General features: G+C 35.7%; 2 protein-coding genes across 4 annotated transcripts in view; one reads left to right on the top strand and one right to left on the bottom strand.

Moving 5' to 3' along the window:
• The window catches only part of LOC136830253 (uncharacterized), a 290,781-nt gene that overhangs the window by 147,001 nt on the left and 120,080 nt on the right, over positions 1-23,700 (top strand). The window lies entirely within an intron of this gene.
• Positions 1-23,700, bottom strand: part of LOC136830255 (methyltransferase-like 26) — a 420,688-nt gene that overhangs the window by 301,736 nt on the left and 95,252 nt on the right. Inside the window, exon 1 of one of the 2 annotated variants that reach the window (XM_067089616.1) lies at positions 11,047-11,223. The exons of the other annotated variant lie outside the window; for it this stretch is intronic. The gene's annotated coding sequence lies outside the window, so the exon portion shown is untranslated. Of the gene's footprint in view, positions 1-11,046; positions 11,224-23,700 lie in introns of those variants that run through there. 2 annotated transcript variants of the gene reach the window in all.

The raw sequence follows: 23,700 nt of genomic DNA, 5'->3' as shown, positions 1-23,700 counted from the left end.
ATTATTATTATTATTATTATTATTATCTTAGTGATTTACGGCAGCGTGAGATCCTACTTGGTGAGCAGATCTTATTCAAGACGTTCACCTGAAATTACCGTTCTGATGAGTTAACGGCTAGACTTGAATTACTGCAAAAACACGTAACAGGAGTAAAAGACTAAAATCCAGCCTCTGTGACTAATAAATAATCTGATAACAGTATTGGCCAAGCCTACATTTCGTTAGCCGAAAGGGAAGCTCGAATTCTCCTTTGGGACTGACGACTCCCAACACTGACGAATAGGACGACCGGTTCGAGATTGCATCAGTTGCAGCTCTGTGGGCACAAAACAACTGTTCATAGAAGCCTTCAGACAGTTCCAGTCTTTTTCTAAGCTTACAGGAGAGCACTGAAATCGTTAACTGCCGACCAGCACAAAACAACTGCTCATATAAAACCAAGATTTTATCTTGAATTGACAAAAGCTATGTCGTAATGTGCTGGCGAGTGACACAGCTATTTGCGTACTGGTCGAATCATCTCGGTTCAGAAGACCTGGAGTTCATCTCTTGTTCCGTAACGTCAGCTGACATTGCACGTTTTCTATTACCTGCCCAAAAGGAGACGTGCCAGCGGAGAGGGAACTTGTTTGTTTTACCTTTCAAAGACGCCTTTTGAGGGGTCTCGCCGAGACACGTTCATTAAACAATTTGGGCTCAAAGAAACTGTGCGAAACCTTTGGTCGATTGCTTGTTTCCTTTACGAGGTTATTATTCTTAACATCATAATTACTTTTAATCACTTGCAGGTATTTCATGCCTACCAAGTTATGGCCTTTAAGGTTTGCTATACACGAAGCATACAGGTTTTGATCAATGACAATACAATTACCACGTTTCACCTGTTAATACGAATATTTATACAATTTTAATGATAAAAAAATGGTTGCATCAATATACTCAAACAAGGAAAAGGTACTGGATTTGCTCTATGCGGTCTGGTCAGACGATGTTATCGAGGTGTGTAACTCCACTTCCATATTTTTTTTCCTCTCTCTCTCTCTCTCTCTTTTCTTCTCGTTTCTTTGTCCTTTCATTTTTTTCTCCTTTTTCTTTTTGTCTTCTGTCATCTCTCTCCCTTTGTTACTTTTCATTGGTATCTTCACGTTCTTTTCATTCCACTTTACATTTCTCCTCCTCATGTTCTTTATTCTTGTATTTATATCTCCTTGTTTTACCTGTGTCTAATGTTACCACTTCATTCTTTTCTTATTCCTCTTCCTGTTCCTAACACTTCCTTTTATTCATCTTCTCTTTTCTCTATTTTCTTCTATTTGTCTTCCTGGCCTTCTTCTCTGTCTTAACACCAGCCTCTTACTTATTCCATCCCCTTTTTCCTTCACTCCTTATTTTCTTGGCTCTTCTTTCCTTTTAATTTCTGTCATTTTAACCTTCTGTTTAACTTCCAGCTACTCTCCTTCCTTATTTATCAAATTCTCTCTCCTCCTTCCCATTTACTGTCTTCCACCGTTCTCTTCCTATCTTTCCGATTTGTCATCCCAAACCCTTACACCAAGATCCTGCCTTACACCTTCAAATTACCCAATCAATCTTCGTTTCTTCTTCTTCTTCTTCTTCTTCTTCTTCTTCTTCTTCTTCTTCTTCTTCTTCTTCTTCTTCCCAGCTCATTAACACAGAGACCCGGCGGCCAGAGCGTGCGGGACCATTTAATGAGGTCTTAAGTTAATCTGCTTTATGGAGAAAAGGAGACCTTTGATTGAATTTCATCTATTAGTTTATTTTAATCAGCTTCGTAGGACAAACGACAAACGACGGTGAATGTAACTGCCTTTTGATGTTAAACCTTAACGAGATGGTGAAACATACACTGGGGTGCGCATGCGTGCGCGCGCACACTTGTTCAAGACTATATACATCAGTACATGTTTACATACATTTACGCACTTCTCTCTCTTTCTCTCTCTCTCTCTCTCTCTCTCTCTCTGTTTTGGGATCGTAGCACAAAAGGTAACGCGCTCGTTTCACAAGCGAGTAAGTTCGCGCTCGATCCCAGAACCCACAGAGGGAAGGAACAAAATGAGAGAGAGAGAGAGAGAGAGAGAGAGAGAGAGAGAGAGAGAGAGAGAGAGAGAGAGAGAGAGAGAGAGAGAGAGAGAGAGAGAGAGAGAGAAGTATGATCAATCTACCGTCAATTTGCATAGCAACAATTCACTGGAAAAAGGGAAAATATGATAAAAGTTTCTCCTGACCTCCCAGGCACATGGACAGTTAAGAAATACTGTTAGGAAAACCTAGCTGGCTCTGCATGTTTATGTGGGTGAACGCGTGCTTGAGGCCCAGCAGTGAGTGCATGAAAGCTTGAAATTTTACCCCCATCACCAGGAGTAATAGGTCCACTGCTTGAGTAAACTGATGGCTTTTATTATTATTATATTATTTTTTTTTTCTATCTCAGTCATCCTATTCGACTGGGTGGTATTTATAGTGTGGGGTTCCGGGTTGCATCCTGCCTCCTTAGGAGTCCATCACTTTTCTCACTATGTGCGCTGTTTCTAGTAGCACGCTCTTCTGCATCAGTCCTGGAGCTACTTCGGCATCTAGTTTTTCCAGGTTCCTTTTCAGGGATCTTGGGATCGCGCCTAGTGTTCCTATGATTATGGGTACAATTTCCACTGGCATATCCCATATCCTTCTTATTTCGATTTTCAGGTCTTGATACTTTAACAATTTTTTCTCTTTCTTTCTCCTCTACTCTAGTGTCCCATGGTATTGCAACATCAATGAGTGATACTTTCTTCTTGATTTTGTCAATCAACGTCACGTCTGGTCTACTGGCACGTATTTCACTTTCTGTTCTGATACCATAGTCCCAGAGGATCTTTGCCTGATCGTTTTCTATCACTCCCTCAGGTTGGTGTTCGTACCACTTATTACTGCAAGCTAGCTGGTGTTTCTTACACAGCTCCAGTTTAGGGCTTTCATTATTATTATTATTATTATTATTATTATTATTATTATTATTATTATTATTATTATTATTATTAGTAGTAGTAGTAGTAGTAGTAGTAGTAGTAGTAGTAGTAGTAGTAGCAGTAGTAGTAGTAGTAGTAGTTAGTAGTAGTAGTAGTACCAGTAGTAGCAGCAGCAGCAGCAGAAGCAGCAGTAGTAGTAATAGTAGTAGTAATATTTATAGTGGTGTTGTTGTTCCACTTTTCTTGAAAAAATTATGTTGAAAACTAGAAATATATATAAAAAAAATTCACATACACCTGTTATTTTCCATGATTTCTCTTGGTTCTGCTAACACTTTTTTAGAATTCTGGGTATGATCATTGGTTTTTGTCAAATAAGACGTGGAAATAATAAAATAATAATAATAATAATAATAATAATAATAATAATAATAATAATAATAATAATAATAATTTTATCCACAAAAATTCACTATGATAACAAGACTGGTGATAATATATCTTGGGGAAAAAATTAAATCTAGAAACACAAGCTTCCGCGACTATCTACGGAATAACTGGCATGGCCCCTGCAATGTCATCCCAAAACTACATGCGTAGAAACATGCAACAGGCGTCGGGAATTCAAAGAGCTTGGCAACGGGTTACAGAGGTCCAGAGGAGACTGAATGAAATGTCAAAGATAAGACAGAGGAGTCTTAATTTCATCGATAAATTCCAACACGTTCCTTACAGACTGACACTGAGTGACACAAGAGGTACAGGTACTTAGCACGCAATTACTTGATCTTGATAGGAACCTGACTGGAATGAAAGTGCAAGCAATTGCTAATGAGTTATGCAAAAAAAGCAGGTCGAACAATAAGGCATGCAGGATCCAGACAAAACATCTGCAATGCTGACTGACGTGCGTAGATTATTCAGCAGTTCCGTTCCGGCGAAGCGTGTAGTATGCTGCCAAATGTAGCAAGGTCTACAACGTATTCTCTAGACCTTTGGAAAGTGGAAAGGAAAAATGTTCTGTAGACGTCCATGGATATGTTTCCAAGAACCTGTAATTGCAAAAAAAATGTCTTCATTTTGATCCTATGACACAGCTACAAATTCCAATGCTTTAATGCAACCACCAGCACTTAGGCAACACAGATGAGTCTGGTTAGTACACCAGGCACTGAAACGTTCTTTGAACTGCTGGTCTCGTAGCAATAACTTAAGCAACACTGGGTGTGATCACTGACATGTTCTAGAGACTCTTCTGCTTATAAAGCTGCCGGGATCACTAACGCCGAATCAGTAAATAGGCATTCTATACTAGGAAACCTAAGGGATGTTTGTTACTTTATTATTAATAATAATAATAATAATAATAATAATAATAATAATAATAATAATAATAATAATAATAATAATAATAATAATAATAATGCAATGTTGGTGTTAAGCCAGGGGCCAGCCTCTCTCACTACTGGTCGCCATATCAGTAGCGATATGCAGAATAAAGGCAACTGGTTCAGCGTCCGTATAATAATAATAATAACAATAATAATAATAATAATAATAATAATAATAATAATAATAATAACAATAATAATAATAATAATAACAATAATAATAATAATAATAATAACAATAATAATAATAATAATAATAATAATAATAATAATAATAATAATAATAATAATAATAATAATGCAATGTTGGTATTACGCCAAGGGCCAGCCTCTCTCACTATTGGTGGAAATATCAATAGCAATATGCTGAATAAAGGCAATTGGTTCAACGTTCAAATAATAATAATAATAATAATAATAATAATAATAATAATAATAATAATAATAATAATAATAACAATAATAATAATAATAATAATAAATAATAATAATAATAATAATTATCTCTAGATGATAAGTCCGAGGAGAAGAGAAAGGACCCTTTACATGGCGTCTTTATTAAGCAATAAAAAAGTACGTAAACACAGTACTGAGGCAGGTACTCAACTTACTCGTAAACAGAAGTGACAGCGTCCAGGCTATCGCTAAACTACAAGCATACAAATGTTAAGGAGGCGACAAAATACACAACAATACACATCATCAGATGCTGCCGACAGGAATTTCGTATTAGTTTAAGAATAATCTATCACAAGTAGCCAAAATCTCATTTTTTCCATGATGGCTTTATTCTTATTAGGAAGATAAACCACCCGAAGTCAACATTCCAGTTGCGCTTTCGAAGTGATCTAGAAGAAATATAATAATTTAAATTCCAAAGGCTTGTTTCTAAGAAGTTAATGTTCGTTTACAAGTCGTAAATTCCTATTATTATTATCTGTTATTATCGCCTGTAGATAAGCTGGTGTACTTTTACCTGTCACTATTATAATTAGTAGTAGTAGTCGGCTCGTGCCGACAAAAATGAATAAAAATTTGAAAGCTTTGCAACTGCAACGTACTTATTATTGAGTACATTATGCACATTCCTTGTCCAAGTTCAACAGCTTTTGACTCAACAAATTTGGGCAAAAACTGAGATAAAGTAGAAAATTGTTCTTTTTCTTGGCCCGATGCTATAAATTAAACCAAATACAGGTATTGTGAAACTAATTATTACCGACACCATAAATGGAACCGGTTTTTAATATATGCGCTGCATAGTGTTCCTCACCCTCAGAAATGACAAGAGATATGCTTTACTGTGAAGTAACTGGCATAAATAAAGCTAAATACATAAATTATATATATATATATATATATATATATATATATATATATATATATATATATATATATATATATATATATACAGTATATATTTCCCATTAACAACACTACTAATGAATGCTGAAGGAAGCACACGTGGCATGCACTAGTTTAAGGTGACACCTCTCAGGTTCCATTTTGGTTCTACTGTAGCCGCGATGATGCCCATGACCTAATAGTTAAACACCTGTCGGCAGCACAAAATAAAATATAACCTCATAGCAAAGATTTTCGTCTTGTTCTGCAATTTCAGAATATTAGAGAAGTCTTGTCTTCAAACAGTGAACGCCTCATGTGCACTAGAATTCAACAGGATATATATATATATATATATATATAGAATTCAATATATATATATATATATATATATATATATATATATATATATATATATATATATATATATATATATATATATATATACATATATATATATATACACACACACACACACATATATATATATATATATATATATATATATATATATATATATATATATATATATACATATATATATATATACATATATATATATATATATATATATATATATATATACATATATATATATATATATATGTATGTATATAATATAATATATATAAATCTATCGCTGTTTTGCATGGTGGTATTAGTTTGCATGTTTAACGGAAATCACTTTACTCTAAAGCACAAAGATCTTGTTTTCTTGGATAATTCCAACTCATCAATTTAACTTGTAATCTTTTTTATTTAGTTCTTTTGAACATACTGTAATAAATTATAAGTATTAAACTTTACAATGGCATCAAAATGAACACCCTGGCATAGAAGCTTACTTTGCGCACACCAATCAAATAAAAATATTGCCAACAGAAAACACCGGAAAAATATTTATGGTTACAAATTACAATTCATATAATAAGATTATGCACTATGTGAGCAGGCAATCTCTCCAGGATGTAATGACAAGCAAAACAAGCCAGGCCAACTCAGTCCCAGTCCCAAGCCCAGAGAAACAGGGAAGGCTGAAGTCACGAAGGTCATCCGTCCGTAAAACATCCGGCAATACCAATTATAAAATGGGCTGTTGGAGACAGAAACAACTGGAGGGGGATCATCAAAAACAGCGACCCCGACTAGCTGTTGAGCTGAGAAGAAGAAGAAGATTGATTGATTGATTATAGATTTTAGGCATACCTGCCGAACACTGGGGCAACTAAGGCCATTCAGCGCCGAAACGGGAATTGACAGTAAAAGGTTTGAAAGGTGTAACAGGAGGAAAACCTCAAAGCAGTTGCACTATGAATCAATTCTTAGGAGAGGGTGGACAGTGAGATGGAAGAGAGAGAATATGAATGGAGGTACAGTAAAAGGAATGAAAGAGGTTGCAGTTAGGGACCGAAGGGACGCTGCAAAGAAGCTTGAGTAATGCCTACATTGCACCGCATGAGGTGCACTGACGGCATTAACCCCCTACGGTGAAGAAGAAGAAGAAGAAGAAAGTTGGTTGGTGTCTCATTGGTGAGTGGTTCAAATCAACACAGCTACATGGATTCACGAAAGGTCACATGATTCTTTTGTATTAATATATTTACAAAATTGAATGACTGTGGATTTAATTCACCATTTTCAGATATCACAGCAAATGTATCGACTTCTTTATCATTCATACAAATAAGGATGACAATAGTAAACCACCCCCCCCCCAAAAAAAAATACAAACAAATTAATATATTCATAAACACTGCACGTGCAGCTTTTTGCGAACGAATCAACCCTCATCTGTATCCCAGAGAGAGAGAGAGAGAGAGAGAGAGAGAGAGAGAGAGAGAGAGAGAGAGAGAGAGAGAGAGGCAATAGTTGGCGCTGCGATAAGACAGAGTGAGAGGGAGCCATTACCAGTGGGATAAGAGAAAGAGAGATAGAACCATTAGCTACGCGATGGAGAGAGAGAGAGAGAGAGAGAGAGAGAGACGTCAGCCGTGCGATAAGCAAGAGAGAACCGTTAGCAATGCATTGAGAGAGAGAGAGAGAGAGAGAGAGAGAGAGAGAGAGAGAGAGAGAGAGAGATGCTGGTACTGCGACTGGGGACAGAGAACAGCCATAGGAAACATTCCATAAAGAGAGAGAGAGAGAGAGAGAGAGAGAGAGAGAGAGAGAGAGAGAGAGAGAGAGAGACAGACAGACAGACCCACAGAGAGAAATCAGTGTTTGCTAGACGCGGTTAATTTGGTTATGATTTATATCTTTTGTCAGAACGAAGAAGAATGGCACCATCCGTCATGTTTCTAGACAAGCGTTTTCTTTCACAGTCAACGTTTTCTTTATTCTAAATCTTAACTTTTGCTCTGACTTCGGCTCTGAACACGAAAGCATACAGACAGGTACAGAATGACGCCTCGACTCTCAGACATTTCATTCCCATTTTCAACCTCAAATACCACAGGCTTTTTGTGGAGTCAAATTTCTAAAAAAAAAAATTTACGTATTTTTATCCTTTTCTCTCTTTAAAATTAGTTTTGACTGCTTGTAGCTACAGCTAAGGTCGTGTATTTGAATTTTGGCTCAGAATAACTTGGACTTTTAAAATTAATCATACCTTTGACAACAGATTTATGGCATGGATTTAATATAAAACTTATACCAGGCTGATATTATAAACTTAACTTTTAAAAGGAAGCAGCAACAGTTCAGGTCATAGATTTGGAATGTTCTTATATCAATTGGATTTAGAATTTTATTATTTTATTTACCTGATCTAAATAGTACCTGAAAACACGACAAGAGGAGAGGGTCCCTCCCTTACCTCAAAATAACGCAATCGAATTAGTACCTATAAACAATAAGACAAGAGGAGGGGGTCTCTTCCTTACCACAAAAGAACACTGGTCAATATAGCACCCATAAACATGAAAGAAGGAGGGGCTCCCTTCCTTAGCTCAAAAGCACACTGGTCTGAATAGTACCTATAAGTGGGATAGTAAAGATAAGGATGGCAGCTAAGAAATTAAGCACTTACTTTTTTAGGTCAATGGATCACTAGACAAAACAGTACAGTACATACAAATCAGACAGTGTATAGACAAGGATGCCACAGAGAAAAGGGAATCCCACATTCAGCTTAACAAAATGCTAACCATAAGAGTACCTAAAAGAGACAACAAGGTCTCAGGAATGTGCGCAGAGAGAAGGAGGGACCTTCACATAAGCTAAATGGCATACTGGCCACGATAATACCTATAAAAAAAGCAAAGTGACCTGTGATTTATAAAGGATCTAAGTAGGACTTAAAGACAAATCCAGTGATTGAGAAAATTGTCCACAACTCACGATGAAGCTTGACTAATATGAGAACAATTTCCCCGACAGGAATGAATAAGACTAATATAAGTAACTGAGATAAGATAACTACTTAAGAAGCTATTACAAATTTTGAGATCTGTCCCAGACAACTAAGCAACCTAAATATTGATGAATCAGAAATATATATATATATATATATATATATATATATATATATATATATATATATATATATATATATATATATATATATATATATATATATATATATATATATATATATATATATATATATACATATATGTATGTATACATACATATATACATACATATATACATACATACACACTCACACGCATATATATGTATATATATGCTTTCAAATTACATAAAAAACAGAAAAGTAATGTCAATATATACCAAGGAACTGTAAACATTCCAACGTGGTTATATGCATCATTTACATGCTCTCATGTTCATATACTGGTTAAGCATATTGTTTTCTTGCTCACTTCTCAAAAGAGAGAGAGAGAGAGAGAGAGAGAGAGAGAGAGAGAGTTCATATACTGGTTAAGCATATTGCGTTCTTACTCAGTTCTCAAAAGAGAGAGAGAGAGAGAGAGAGAGAGAGAGAGAGAGAGAGAGAAATTTTTGCTTAGATCTTCCTATCTCGTAGTATCCTCAAAGGTGGTCGAGGATCCCCACAAGAAACTAGTTTTTGCGATGAAGGGCCTAATTGAGATCCAGAATGCAATGGATCATTTTGCACTGGAACGAAATATGCTGGTAGCTCGTGCTTGGGCCTGCCCGATATGCAAATGTGAGAGAGAGGACGGCCTGACGAATGGCTCCGATCTGGTAGATTTAGGATTATCTCGTAGGGGTCGCCCCATCCCTAATTGTAAATGGACGGCATAATCTTCAACGGAGTCTCCACCACAACTCATTTTGTTTTTCCTTTTTTCTCTCCTTTCCTTCTGTCCACCGTTAACTGTAACCCACTACCCTCAATGGACCATTATGAGAAATTCAGCGCTTATGTCAAACAGAGAGAGAGAGAGAGAGAGAGAGAGAGAGAGAGAGAGAGAGAGAGAGAGAGAGAGAGAGAGAGAGAGAGAGAGACTTGGTACTATAAAAGTGGGTCTAAGACAACAGCGTGTTGTAACCCTGAGATTTAGGTGAAAAATTGTGGAATAAGAAAATGGGTCGTGAATGGAGCAGAGAATGGTTGAAGCTTAATGGATAATGTAGTACTGACAGGGGTTAATGAAGAGAAATTGTTGAAACTGAAAGGTTTTGATAGTATTTTCAAGAGATAAAAGTTGAGGGTCATGCAATGAGAGTAGATGGAAACCAGAAAGCTGGAGCAATAAATATCAATATGGATAGAAGAAGAATGGAAATAGTTGACTAGTATAGGATTCGCAAATGGGTGAAGAAGGAAGGCAGCACGGTATGAGCAAAGAATTAGGGTGTGAACTGGAATAAGTATAGAAGCCAAGGTGGCAATGCACGATGGGATTGTTGAGCCAGCTGTATATTATTAGAAGTCAAGTGTGGATGTTGAATGTCTATGAAAAAAATTGGAAGCATTTGAGATTAAGTGTTTAATTAGTAAATATAGTGTAAGAAGAATTGGGGGGGATGAGCAGAAGTAAAAATAAAAATGATCGTGGATGAGTAGGTGTGACTCGGTCCTTCTAGCAGTTACAGGTTGGTGATAAGACTGAATAACTCGGATGTGACAGGAAGGAGGAGAGAAAAGCATAATGAGCACTAGACAGAAGTGAGAGGGATATTAGAAAGGAAAGGATTTCAGGATGAACAAGATTGCATATAAGACAGAGGTGAATGGCATAGTATGCTGATGACGAGGGTGTATGACGTGGGTAATGCGGTGGAAGATTTTTAAACAGGGGGTTCAATTCTCGCATATCACAGCCAGTTCAAGGATGAGGTCAAGGCCATGAAGAGGATTGCCAACAGGACAGCACCTACGAATCCTGATGACAGTATTTCCTTACATGTCTACTGCTGCCCGAACCTATCAGCACCCTTGTAATGCGAAATAGCACAGTCTCCCGTAGAGAGATGCAGGAGTCGACCAACGTAGTATACAAATTTAAATGTACCGAAGGAACATATCAAACCCTCAGCAATTACTAAATAGGTCCCACCACTACCACTTTACACAGACGACTGCAAGCTCACTGCAACCACTGGTCAATATTTCACCACTATGTAGACGACCACGACCGTAAGCCGACACTAGAACTATTAGAAAGCACAGACATTGTTCATAGAGAACCCCGGTTCCTCAGATTGCAAACAGCAGAAGCTGTGAATATAAATCAACAACGGCCTGCACTGAACATACAGATGAACTTGGACTTGATCCTCCCTTCTTCAAGGAAACCACAGGACATCCATGAGAATCCAAAGGGAGACATGAACGACAGAATACCCCTGGACACGACTATCAACGATGAAGCAAATCATGACTATCAACCAGAGATGGGAATCACTCCCTTGTCCACGTCTCTTGCTGCAGGCATAGGATGTGTCTTATGGAGCACCAGGAATGCCCATGCTGCTGCCCAGACCACCAGCCAGAGAATGAGACCCACCGACCAATAGAAATTCAGCACCCTAATTAAATGATGTCATGCTGAATATTTAAAAGTTTGCATGCAGTAATAAGAACCTTGAAAGTCAATTTGTAACTTAATCTGAAGACGTTGCCGATGAGTGAGGAAACGGTCAGTCGACTAGAAAAAGTAAATGGAAAAAATCTTGAATAATTTTTCGTTATTCCTGAGACGAATGCCAGTAGAGAGAAAAAGAAGTGCAGATGGATTCAAAGTCTTGATAAAAAGACAGTATCTGAGGACAATGCCATTAACTTCAATAGAAATTATAATATATATATATATATATATATATATATATATATATATATATATATATATATATATATATATATATATATATATATACTGTATATATATATATATACTGTATATATATATATATATGTATATGTATATTACCAAATATATATATATATATATATATATATATGAAAATAAGAAGGCCCATAAACACTATTTAAACGTTGAAACCATATATTTCGGGCACTTGTTTCTGTGCCCCTGTTCACTGGTAGAATATGGACAGGTGGAAAGTTACAATGGTATATATACAAAAACATGAAGGTGTGGCCTTAGGCCTCCGATGTTAAGGAGGTGGCGTTTCTTAAGAAGGAGGGAGATTGACCAAATTCCTAGTGGTTTTGGCCTCATTAGCTCCCGTTTGGCGATGGATCTGGCGGTCGCGTTTCTTGGGTCATCTTCTTCAAAAAGGGTGCGAGGATTAAGGTGTCAATGGCGTCCGATTTCCAATGTCCTCCTGACAGGTTCATATTGTTGGTTTGATTGATGATAGCAGATTCCAGCATCTTTCTTTTGTACGGACAGCTACTCTTGAGAAACCAACTCCCCACTCCAGTTAATGACATGCCCTGTATTTCTAATATGTAGAAAAATTCCCGAACTCTCGAAGCGTAACGTACTGATCTTTTGTGCTCTGTTATTCTTTGCGAGCGATCTACCTGTCTCGCCTACATAAATGTCATGACAATTACTACACGGTATCTTGTAAACTCCGGCTTCTTCCCTTTTTGTTATTTAAGTATACGTTAACGAGCGAACTCCCGATGGATTTGGGATAATGGAAAATGAAAGGATTATCAGAACTGAGTTGCTCGGTGGCCTTTTGGATGTTTTCATCGTATGGAAGCTTTATTTTGTTGTTGAAATCTATTTGTCTGTTGTGAGTGGGACCTCTGTAGTATATTTTATTTGCTTTATTAATAGCCCTCTCGATAATGTGTGGTGGATAGAGCAGTTGCGTTAGGTGTTGGCGGATCGTGTTAAATTCTTGATCCAGGTACTCATTTGAACATATCCTAAGTCCTCTGAGAATAGGTTGCACCCTACCATGATTTTTACGGAGACGTCGTGGTAGCTTAAGAAATGAATGCAGGAGACAGCGAAGGTGGGTTTTCTATATACTGTAAATGCATACCTGTTCTGTTTTCTTATGATCAGTACATCTAGGAACGGCAGTTTTCCGTCCTTTTCCCATTCTGTTTTAAATTTTATGGTCGGAACTAGCGAATTTAGCCTATTAAAAATTCCTTAAGTCCCCCAGCTATTGTCCCAGAAAGTAAAAGATATCATCTACGTATCTAAGCCAGATCATGTTATGGGGTTTGATAGACGACAAAAGTTCTGTTTGGAAATATTCCATGTACAAGTTTGCTAGAAGGGGTGATAGGGGACTTCCCATGCTACAGCCAAATTTTTGTTTGTAAAATTGCATTGAAAGAAAACACGTTGTTAGTTACACAGAGGTTGATAAGTTTTAAGTTTTATCTATGCCAAGAGGAAAAACTTTAAAGGCTTATCAACCTCTGTGTAACTAACAACGTGTTTTCTTTCAATGGTAATTTTTACAAACAAAAATTTGGCTGTAGCATGGGAAGTCCCCTATCACCCCTTCTAGCAAACTTGTACATGGAATATTTTGAAACAGAACTTTGTCGTCTATCAAACCCCATAACATGATCTGGCTTAGATACGTAGATGATATCTTTACTTTCTGGGACAATAGCTGGGGACTTTAAGGAATTTTTTAATAGGCTAAATTCGTGGATGCTAGTTCCGACCATAAAATTTAAAACAGAATGGGAAAAGGACGGAAAACTGCCGTTCCTAGATGTACTGATCATAAGAAAAACAGAACAGGTATGCATTTACAGTATATAGAAAACCCACCTTCGCTGTCTCCTACATTCATTTCTTAAGCTACCACGACGTCTCCGTAAAATCATGGTAGGGTGCAACCTATTCCTCAGAGGACTTAGGATATGTTCAAATGAGTACCTGGATCAAGAATTTAACACGATCCGCCAACACCTAACGCAACTGTTCTATCCACCACATTATCGAGAGGGCTATTAATAAAGCAAATAAAATATACTACAGAGGTCCCACTCACAACAGACAAATAGATTTCAACAACAAAATAAAGTTCCATACGATGAAAACATCCAAAAGGCCACCGAGCAACTCAGTTCTGATAATCCTTTCATTTTCCATTATCCCAAATCCATCGGGAGTTCGCTGTTAACGTATACTTAAATAACTTTTTGGGAAGAAGCCGGAGTTTACAAGATACCGTGTAGTTAATTGTCATGACATTTATGTAGGCGAGACAGGTAGATCGCTCTCGCAAAGAATAACAGAGCACAAAAAGATCAGTACGTTACGCTTCGAGAGTTCGGGAATTTTCCTACATATTAGAAATACAGGGCATGTCATTAACTGAGGGGGCGGAGTTGGTTTTCAAGAGTAGCTGTCCGTACAAAAGAAAGATGCTGGAATCTGCTATCATCAATCAAACCAACAATATGAACCTGTCAGGAGGACATTGGAAATCGGACGCCATTGACACCTTAATCCTCGCACCCTTTTTGAAGAAGATGACCCAAGAAACGCGACCGCCAGATCCATCGCCAAACGGGAGCTAATGAGGCCAAAACCACTAGGAATTTGGTCAATCTCCTCCTTCTTAAGAAACGCCACCTCCTTAACATCGGAGGCCTAAGGCCACACCTTCATGTTTTTGTATATATACCATTGTAACTTTCCACCTGTCCATATTCTACTAGTGAACAGGGGCACAGAAACAAGTGCCCTGAAATATATGGTTTCAACGTTTAAATAGTGTTTTATGGGCCTTCTTATTTTCATATTACACTGTAGTATTACAGAAAAGACATTCATATATATATATGTATATATATATATATATATATATATATATATATATATATATATATATATATATATATATATATATATATATATATATACATACACACACACATATATATATATATATATATATATATATATATATATATATATATATATATATATATATATATATATATATGTATATAAGTTACAGCACAGGGATAACACTCCCAGATAAACATATCGAGAGGAAGACGGAGGAAGACCACATAACACTAGGCTGTCTTTTAATTTTATTGCCGACGTTTCGTCATTTTTCCCATGATTACATCTTCAAGGCTGCAATTATTATTAAATAAACATTTCTCTAGAAGACCTGAAGTTCTGACTGTACAAAAAAATGAATTTCTATGCAACCTTTCCATATATCAGTGACCTAATCTTTCAAAAAAGATTTATGCAAATTATTCTTGACCATTCCCCAGCCATATCAGTCAAATTAATTCCAAAAAATCCTCTCGCTATTGGCTCTTTGTTTAAAATAAAAGATCAGCTGTGTCCTTATGTGTCCCCTGGTGTCGTCTATAAGTATACATGCCCTAAATGTATTTCAGGGATTTACGTGGGATCCATCAGTAGGCTTCTTAAGGTGCGTTTTGATTCACATCGGGGACCAGCTTTTATACAGGGAGCAGAATTTCGAACCCAGAGCACTCCAGCATAAGAAATCATTCGAAACAATGTAAAACATATACTGAGAACAGAGATTCTAGCATAATCGATCGTACTGCCAATCCTCAAGACTTAACCATCCTGGAGTCATTATTTATGAAACAGCTGGTTCCATTGTTAAACACTCACACTTCTTCAAGTCCACTGCATTTATCTTAACCAGCGTGGTGATTTCTTTTTAGTTCTTTGCTGCCTCACCTCAAGGTCACTTGTGTTTTATCTATCTTTTATGCTTATTCTTTGTTATTTTTTTTTTTATTATAAGACTGTACTTATCAGTGTTTTTATCTATTTTTATGGGAAAAATTACGAAACGTCGGCAATAAAATTAAACGGCAGCCTAGTGTTGTGTGGTTTCCCTCCGTCTTCCTCTCGATATATCTCTATCTATCTATCTATCTATCTATCTATCTATCTATATATATATATATATATCTATATATATATATATATATATATATATATATATATATATATATATATATATATATATATGTGTGTGTGTGTGTGTGTGTATGTACAAATTAGTCATCCTGTGTGCAATTAACGCTTTGGTCGACTTAGCCAATATTCGTCGAGGTTTTCAGCACTAATAATAAAATAGCCCATTTTAGATCCAAACATCCATCTTGTAAAATGAAGTGATACAAGTTAACAATGCCTGGAGGATGCTTTGAGCTGCCAGTATCTAGACTTTTAAAGAATACTGATTCGATTATTAAACTTGAACACGTACACATGCCTCTGAGACTACATGCCAGGCAATATTTGGATTTGCATAATGAAAGTCTGACGTCGGTGAATTTAAGACTTTTAATAAGAAAAATTTAAGACTTTTAATAAGTTTAATAAGAAAAGAGTCTTCCGTAAGGACGACTTGTACACGGGAAGGTAGCCAGGGTTTCTTAATTGCTAAATACCTTAATATAATTCGTTGCATAATAATTTGCATCCAGCAAGGACCGTTTGGTTTTCAATCAATACACAAAACAGCCATTCGCATCCAGAAAGAACTTATAAATAGTTCCTCTACAACGAAGTCGTCTGTACATAGCTACAACACTTCTTGATTATCGATAAATAATGTAGCCATTTGAAACTGGCAATTAATTCACATCGTTATTGAATATTCAGCGCAGGCAACTCTCATTTTTAATCAATATTCAGTGCAGGCATTTATATTCAGTAAACAATAAACTCTCAAAACTCTCATAACTGAACTGAGAAAAATAAACATTAAAATCAAATAATGAATGAACAATTTGCCGCAGTGAAAGCAACGGCAGCCAAACTGACCTTATTCGACACTAAACAACAGTAAAAAAAAATACTTAAAAGAAAAACAACATTTACAGATCTTGCAACTTTCTACACCTGGCACAGGTGATGAAATTACCTGTACCTTTCACAACGATCAGGAGCGGTCAGTTTTAAAGCAAAGGATCATCGATATGAAAAGTATTGCACTGAGGGGAAAGAATTTAAGAATAAGTAATTTCATTACAGTTGAAATACATAACATGGGCTGTACTTTTTTTAAATAGACAAATAAAATTCTCCAAACACTAATAGACAAAAGATGACAATTTTTTTTAAATTTTCTAATCTGTTCGTTTGCCAAGACCCTTTCTCTCTGAGAGAGAGAGAGAGAGAGAGAGAGAGAGAGAGAGAGAGAGAGAGAGAGAGAGAGAGAGAGAGAGAGAGAGAGAGTTTAATCTGGATCATATTCTAGAAGATGATCATAGTAAAATTTGTTAATCGGGTCTCCATTAAACAGTTACCTGTAATTACCAATCCCAGGTGTCAATGAAAGAGAGAGAGAGAGAGAGAGAGAGAGAGAGAGAGAGAGAGAGAGAGAGAGAGAGAGAGAGAGAGAGAGGCTCTTCACCAAATGCTGGAAAATTTATTCGAACCATTAAATACATCTCGGTGCAAGAGAGAGAGAGAGAGAGAGAGAGAGAGAGAGATCTTGAAGAAATTTTTTTAATCTGTTCGCCAGCAAAATATTACATCCCACTGAAAGAGAGAGAGAAAAAAATACTTCTCTGGTTTAAGACAAGATTTACAGCTACACAGTTAAAAAAAAAAAAAAAAATAGTAGCATTTCTCCCATGATAGACATTTACTTTGCCCCTTCTTGAGTTGGACACAGACTACCCATACCAAGGAACACGGAACATAAGGATGCCCATTTGTTTTCACCGCACTAAAACATCTGCAGGAATTCGGGCATTCTCGAGCTTGGAGAAGGAACGTTGCAACTGGGTGTGGTCGACGTTGTCGAGTGTTTTGACCCAGAGGGATATCTTGAGTTGGCTGAGTGGAGCATTTGTCTATTGTCTACTTATTTATTTGTTTACCTAACTCCTGCCTATAAGATTGTTTGTTTATCTGTTTATCTCTCAATATGCATGTTTTCCAAGTTATTTGTCTTTATGCTTCTCTGTCTACCTGTCCATTAATATCTATCTATCTCTTCACAAATTTTAGGAACAATGAAATGACTGAGATTTTAAGGAAGATTTTTGTGCGATCTTGATGTTTTAGATTAGTTCGTAAATCTACCGATAGTATAATGTCACTATTCATCAATGTCAAAGTGTACATAATTTGTCTTCAGTTAAATCTTCATCATTGTAACAATATATTTAAGAAGAAGCAAACTATTTCTCTAGTTTTTTCTCGTTTTATCATTCCATATATATATCATTTTGACCTAAATCATCTGCCTGTCTCTCTCGCTTTGCTGCTTGCAATTATAAAGTTAAATAAATACACATACACCCAAATTTGCCGTCTGCCATAATATGGGATGTTCCAAGGAACAAAACAGGGCAAGTTGCTGTTACGTATATCCTTTTCCTGATAAATCAAGGAACCCGTACTCAGGAAACTTCTACAGCATCTCCCTCTTCGGTTACCTACCTATACAGAAGGTTCCTCTGAGCATGTAACGCCCTCTGGACAATGAAGCCATTCACCTCAAATCTTGTGCACTTACTATCTCACTTTCTGATTATTAAGGTCCTTCCATTCAAACACCTCTTTTCCTCCATCTAGCCATCAATTTCTCGGACTCCCTCTCCTCCATTTGAATTACATGAACCCCTCTCTATCGATTTTCCGTTCATTTCCTCCACGTGATCACATCACCTTATAATTACTAATATCGTTTTTTATAGCCAGTACAACCAATTAGGACCTAATTGGTTGCGTTGGCTATAAGATGGATATTAGTATTATAATGTGACGTGATCACATGGAAGACATGAACTGAAAATCGATAGAGATGAGTTCATATAATTCAAATGGAGGAGAGGGAGTCCGAGAAATGATGACTAGATGGAGGAAAGTTTAGGGCTACATCGTTGTATTTATTTTTTCTCACTCTTTTGACCCTTAGCATTCCGCACTAACTACGCAAATAATTAATTTCGTCGAATACTACATTTTTCTCTCAATGTCTTTGACATTGTTATTTCCTTTCCATGAAGGAGAGTTATTCCTAAATTAATTTGATACATTCCAAATGATATCTTTTATCAGCACTTGTCTTCTCTTGCAAAACATTTCACAGTGTCCTGTTACGTTCCTAGTTCCAAGTTCTGTGATTCTCCACTTCTTTCATCCTTCCATCATGTTACACCTTCACCAAAATCAATGCATGAATCAACCGCCATCATCATCGTGTGGCTGAAATGTTCCCTGATTTTACTACTAATAATTATATTTAACTTCCCCTGCTTATAAATATTCCAAACTGTTTCACAACTCACAGGAGCCACCCACAAGCACTCTTGCACTTTCCCCAGGAACCTCACGCACAACGGAAACCAGAACTAGCAGCCTACGCTGCAATAGGCGAGGCAAGAATTCTGGCAGACAGGTGCCACAAGATAATGTGGAAATTCACTGTAATGTGATTCTATGGGATATATTGATGCATCTGGGCATCTGGTGTTAGAAATCACTCCTTGTCTAAGATGACATAAGTTGCATCACTTTGCATATGGCAGCAGTATAACATCAAGAAGTGCATTGAGGTCTATGCTTTCCCTGCCCTCTCCACGCTCAGCCCATAAAATGTTACCTGGTCAAGGAACCACTGCTCACAGGTTTTCTTATACCCACGTAAACACGAAACCTGTCACTCTCCCATTCGTATATTTTAATGTAAGCAGCGCTTGAATCATAATTCTTCTTCAATTTCAACAAATTACCTATTTAATCCATGCATTGTTACAACTAACAAAAGTGTATCTCTGTAACATTCTTGTTAGGCATTTTAGGACCATTTATGACATTTTTTTCATTGTACTCTCAAAATCCTCACACAAATTTTTCTAAACAAACATTCGATCCACACATCTTCGCCCTTACCCAAACCCAAACTTCGTCTTCGTCTTAACACTGCTTCCGTCATCTGTCATACTTCTTACATTTCTAAGTCTCTACTATCACTTTATTCTCGGACAAGGAAGAACAATTTTCTTACAAATATTTCTGCCTTTTAGGCATTGCTTAAACAGAATTGACAGACTCTCGACGAGGCTGTTACCACAATACAGAACAATCTATTTGTAAACATACTCATCTATTCTTAACACTTCTCATTCTCGTCACTTCAGAATCATTCCTAAATTCATAACTGATCGATATTTGCGTCAGTTAGATCAGTCTCCGTTTCATCCTCTGCATTTACCAACTTTTCAATAACCAGTTTTACACATATTTATCTACCTATCGTGATATATATATATATATATATATATATATATATATATATATATATATATATATATATATATATATATATATTATATGTATATATAATATATATATACAATATATATATATATATATATATATATATATATATATATATATATATATATACATATACGATCTACTAAGCTTAGCAAATAAAAAGATCCAAAAGTATTAAGGAAAAAAAGACTGCAGACATATTGGGAAACAGGTAGATTACAAAGAAAGGCCATACAGGAAATTAGTAGAAAGTAGCAAAAACAGAAAAGAAAAATCAATCCGGAAACATCATGAATGTGTTTTGAGTGTGCCCGAGCGCAAGCATGCATGCATGGGTGTCTGTGTGGGTGGGTGAGTGTGTTTCCGTGTGTTAAGCAGACAGAAGGGAAAAGTTTGTGGAAGACAGAGGAAAAAACGTATGTGTGTGTGTGTGTGTGTGTGTGTGTGTGTGAGAGAGAGAGAGAGAGAGAGAGAGAGAGAGAGAGAGAGAGAGAGAGAGAAAGGATGACAGTCAGATGTATGAGAAACTGACAGAGGTACATAATGTGGTCGTATGCAAGAGAGAGAGAGAGAGAGAGAGAGAGAGAGAGAGAGAGAGAGAGGGGAAATGGAGCGCTTTGTTTTTTCTTTTTTGCTGAGGACTTAGGCTGCATACTAAAACTACCCAACGCTCTCAAGTAACCTGTTTAGACTTTGTAGTTCTACGCATCACACGCTCTCGCTAACACTCTCTCTCTCTCTCTCTCTCTCTCTCTCTCTCTCTCTCTCTCTCTATATCTATATATATATATATATATATATATATATATATATATATATATATATATATATATATATATATATATATATATATATATATATATATATATATATACGGAAGTAATATATTTTCATATAACGAAGAAGAATTTTTGAAGTTGATAATAACATCCACGGACGGTGGACTTATTATCAACTAAAAATCTTCGGTAACATATATATATATATATATATATACGTTTATATATATGATATATATAGTATATATATATATATATATATATATATATATATATATATTTATATCACATATATATATATATATGAAGTTTTTTATTTATATACATTCATGAAGCTACAAATGTTTAACATCTAATTCACGCTACTTCGGGAATATCCCCGATGGGGAATTATCACAGAAGGGAATTTATAAGTGATAAATGGATCGGTGTGAATTTGATATTAACATTTGTAGCTTCATGAATATATATATTTATATATATATATATATATATATATATATATATATATATATATATATATATATATATGTATATTTATATATATGTTTATATATATATATATATATATATATATATATATATATATATATATATATATATATATATATATACAGGCAGGTTAGGGCATCTAGAAAGCCGAAGATTTAGAAGAGATAGGATGGAAAACAGCCACCGAAGCATTTTAAGTTTGTTGTCCAAATTTTCGAGACGTTAAGTCTCATCATCAGGGCTGTAAGAATATACAAAATTTACAAATTAAAAACAGACCTGTAAAATAATACACACAAAAGTTAAAATCACAAAAACGTTAAATAATCTATATTAAAATAAGGTAAAAAAGTGAAACGTAAGCATAAAAAGTTTAAAGAACTCTTGGAAGGCAGGACGTCAACTACGCTATAAAAAAGACGGTGGATGAGATATGAGAATTTAATGAGGGTACAAGCTGCTTAATTGTTGAAGATTCCAGAACAGAGAGAGAGAGAAGAGTCATTGGGTGCTTGGGCCACGATAATGAAATCCTTATTTGAAAATCAAGTTTTACATTTATTAGAATGTTCTCTTGTACATGAGAACCTATCCTGACCTTGAGCAATCTTTTGGTGGTTGCCACATATTTCCCAATCTTACATACATACATACGCACATACATACATACATACATATTTATATATGTATATATATATACAGTATATATACTATATATATATATATATATATATATATATATATATATATATATATATATATATATATATATATATATATATATATATATATATATATATATATATATATATATATATATATATATATATATATGTATGGATGTCTTTACTGTAATACAACAGTATAACAGTATAGTATATAATGAAGATAAAAAGGCCCATAATACGCTGTATGAAGGTTTCAACCAAATATTTCGAGCACTTCCTTCTGCGCCCCTGTTCACTGGTAAAATATGGACAGATGATAGATACAAGGCTCATAAATTGTTTTATGGGCTTTTGATCTTCATATATATACACACACATATATATATATATAAATATATTATATATTATACACACACACACACACATATATATATTATATATATATATATATATATATATATATATATATATATATATATATATATATATATACTATATATATATATATATATATATATACTGTATATATTATATTAGCCTCTACGAAAAGGAAACAGCTGTTTGACAGACAACAAGTAATATTAAGGAAATATAACCATATTTGTGCATACAAAGGTCATTACATTAAAACGGTTATTTACCCCTAATATTAGTGGTCGTTTGTATAACCGCGTCTCATTTGTAATAATTTGTTCCTTTGTGCTTGCTTTCCGAGGAAAAGGTAAAAGATCTCCCACTCCGATGTTTCACTGTTCTCGTAGCTACTTATTTTAGGTATAACTTGTAATAGGTTGTTATTCCCACTTGGCTACGATGGTGAGGATGGGTCTATTCCAGCTCTAATAAATATATCTGAAAACGACAGGTGTATATATATGTACGACAGGTGATAGAGTTTTTATCCTTCTCGTGGTCAGGTCGGCAACGTGACCTCCTTGTGGTTAAGGTGACCCGGGTTCATCTCCTGCGACCAGCAAATCACAAGTCTCTTCAATTTCTTGTGTTTGGATGTCACGGCTTCGTAGTTACAAGCATATCCAAAAAAGCGCGAAGAATTCGAGAAGTTAAGAGGGCATTGTGGCTATTAGAATTACATATGTGTCTGGTAAAAGTGACCAGTAGATTCTACATATATATTTCAGCCTAAAAAACAATAAAAACGATTGCCCACTTGGCTACGATGGTGAGGATGGGTCTATTCCAGCTCTAATAAATATATCTGAAAACGACAGGTACATGTATGTACGACAGGTAATAGAGTTTTTATCCTTCTCGTGGTCAGGTTGGCAACGTGACCTCCTTGTGGTTAAGGTGACCCGGGTTCGTCTCCCGCGACCGGCAAATCACAAGTCTCTTCAATTTCTTGTGTTTGGATGTCACGGCTTCGTAGTTACAAGTATATCCAAAAAAGCGCGAAG

Source organism: Macrobrachium rosenbergii, chromosome 46, assembly GCF_040412425.1.
Source record: "Macrobrachium rosenbergii isolate ZJJX-2024 chromosome 46, ASM4041242v1, whole genome shotgun sequence".
NCBI classification, from domain to species: Eukaryota; Metazoa; Arthropoda; class Malacostraca; order Decapoda; family Palaemonidae; genus Macrobrachium; species Macrobrachium rosenbergii.
Note: the sequence above shows the minus strand (reverse complement) of the source record. Positions and strands in the feature narration are given on the sequence as shown.